Source organism: Gavialis gangeticus, unplaced genomic scaffold (assembly GCF_001723915.1).
Source record: "Gavialis gangeticus isolate Ggan-Ray unplaced genomic scaffold, GavGan_comp1, whole genome shotgun sequence".
In the NCBI taxonomy this organism is placed as follows: domain Eukaryota; kingdom Metazoa; phylum Chordata; order Crocodylia; family Gavialidae; genus Gavialis; species Gavialis gangeticus.
In genome coordinates, this window is record NW_017729005.1 from 9,818,957 (window position 1) to 9,821,722 (window position 2,766).

The window sequence follows — 2,766 nt, forward strand, 5'->3', positions numbered from 1 at the left end:
CACCCCCACTTCCCTTGCGGGAATTATTTTGGGTGGAGGGCTGCTTACTGAGTTTTGGCAAGCCATCAATGGCCACATGACAGGTAGCCAGGGGCAGATAAATATTAATTTTCTAAATTTTGTGGGGGCCCCTCAGGCCAGATAAAATGGCCTGGCAGGCTACATCTGGCCCACGGGCCACATTTTGCCCAACCCTGACCTAGTAGATAGTAAAATTCCATTTATAGATATGTTTTTATGTGGCTTAATTGAGGTAAGTAGTCATACTGTAGCAATGGCTTCATGTGTAGCAAAATAATGGAGGTGGAATAGTAGTGAGGCTGTTATCCCCAGAAAACTCAGTCAGAGCTAGGGGTAGACATTGCAACCAGCCACGCTGCAACCCCAGGTGTCATGGCACTTTAGTTTCTTTGGGGTAGCATGCTCAGTATGCCATACTTAGGGCAACTTATGCAGGTGCCCACTAGCCCTTGGGGGCTGCCTAGTAAACACTTGTGTACTCTTAGCTTTATAAAATATGTTACTAATGTAATGTGTAGAATGAAAAAGTGTGACTATTTCAGGTGTAAACTTAGAGTTGCAACAAGAAAAAGAACAAGCGATTCCCATCTTAATTCTTACAGGCTGTCTGATAGGAAAGCCACAAAGTTGCTTGGACCCGACGCACATGCTTCTAGTCTGTCCTTCTTGTAGTAGGCAAATCAGCACTGGCCTGTAGATCCCCAGTGGACAGACCTCCACCTTCTTTGGATTTTTTTACATTGTTCTTTAAACCTTATAGAAATGTTGTCTCTCATGTCACATGCTGATAGGTTGTTTCCCAGGGCCTTCTACCACCAACAGCCTACTTCCATGCTGGAATCTTGTCCTTGAAACCTAGCCTAAAAAGGCCTGATCTTATTCATGGCCACCTGGTAACTGCCTGCTGTTTATGCTTCCTGTTTCTTTACTGAAATCCAGTGCCCTTGCATGCCATGGTTTTTTCCATTTCATTTGGCACAGGGTTGTGCAACTCAAACTTTATTGTGAGCCACTTGCAAATTTATTTTTCCAGTGGAGGGCTACCACTTTTGGGACTGGCTTTGAGCCCTCAGCAAATTTGCAAATGGGAAAGTGGACTACACATCCAGGTACACGCACACATTAATGAATTATTGTACGCTGTGGACACAGAGCTCACTGGTTTGCTTTTCAAGTTCCATTTCTTTTAATAAAATGTTTTAATAAAGAATTATGCTGAGGAGCTGGATGCTGAAATGAACACCTACCTTAACCAGCATGTAGTCCATGTTCCCCGCCCTACTCATGCTGGATGAGTATGTTGGTACTGCTAATGAAACAGCAGGGTTGCTACATCGGTGTATACTTAAAAGACTTTGTTTAATTTAATTTCTACTTGCCAATAAAAAGGTAGAGGGCTGAATTCTTTGATACTGATATTGAAGATCTGGTCTCAATATATTCATAGTCTCTTGTAGATTTGTTATGTAATTTAAGTGAAATGTTAGTGATGTTTCTTTCTTTCTTTTTCTTTTCAAGTAACCACCTGACCTCAAAAGGCAGGCTGTATGAATGTCAAAAGAGCAAATTACAGTTGTAGTTTCTGGAGAGGATAATAACAGTTGGGGATGGGTCCTGCTTTTGATCTGTTGGTTGGACTAAATGACCTCCTGAGGTCCCTTCCAAACCTTATTTTCTATGATTCTATGAATAGGTAGAGCTGCAAGTTTTAATCTCTCATGACAGTGCTTTTAGCAATATCCTAAACCTCTATGGTCTTTCTGGCAATTATACCATTAAACTGAAGCCAGCTAGAAATTTTGGGATATGATAATCCATTTCTGCTAAGAGATGATAATAGAACTTGTCTACAGTACCTCAGTGATGCTCACAGACTGCAACTGTTGGAAGCCACGTACCCAAAAATTAATTATGATCAACTGAGAGCTAGAGCCCATATTTATTAAGAATTATTTGTACAGTCCATAATCATTGTGCTCCCCCAGGACTCTCAGTTCTTTATTGTAAACTCTTACTTTCTGCCCCTCTATTATAAGACATGGAAGCCTTTTCTTATTCAGCATGTTCTGAAAATAAAGTGATAAAAAAAAAGATTGATACTGTTCATTTCTGACTTTAATGCCTGAAATTTCTTGGCCTTCATGTGCTGTCCTTTGGCAGTAGTACTACACTTAATGAAACTTTAATCTGGAAAATTATTTCTTCATTTATTATTAAATCATGTCTTTTTCATGTTGGACCAAATCCAGATCTCCTTACAAAGTTCTTACTCTCCTTAGAACAGCAAAACTGTCATTAAAGTCAATGGAGTTTTTGTCCCAGTAAGGGCTTTGATATTTAGTCCATTGCAATTTTGCTCTCAACATAATTGCATTTCAAGGCCATGGGCTAGATTAATGTAAGGCCTGATAGTTAAAGCTGGACAGGTTGGCATGTATACATTTAGAATTCATGGAACTTGTCCAGCTCTGAGCTTGCTCTTTAGATGAATGTTATCATCAGATAACTGTAATGAGGCTGTTCATACTGTGGCTTTAGAGGCAGTACTGTACAAAAGTCTTCAGTCTGCTGAGAGCTAGCAATCTGTGTATTCCTCCATTTGCAATGTGCAAATACATTTTTATTATTTTTTATTCCAGGACTGAGAATTTAGCCATAGCCTCTCCCGTAACTGAGTGAAGTGAGAAACTGGACAGATGCCCTGCAGAACCCCACTGCCCACGTCCTTCCAAGTTGAGAAGGACC

General features: G+C 40.3%; 1 long non-coding RNA gene across 1 annotated transcript in view; it reads left to right on the forward strand.

Moving 5' to 3' along the window:
• The window catches only part of LOC109291625, a 30,416-nt gene extending 27,697 nt beyond the window's left edge, over positions 1-2,719 (forward strand). The window contains exon 3 of the long non-coding RNA XR_002095917.1: positions 2,661-2,719. This is a non-coding gene — a long non-coding RNA (uncharacterized LOC109291625). The remainder of the gene's footprint in view (positions 1-2,660) is intronic.
• Positions 2,720-2,766: the final 47 nt, after the last annotated feature.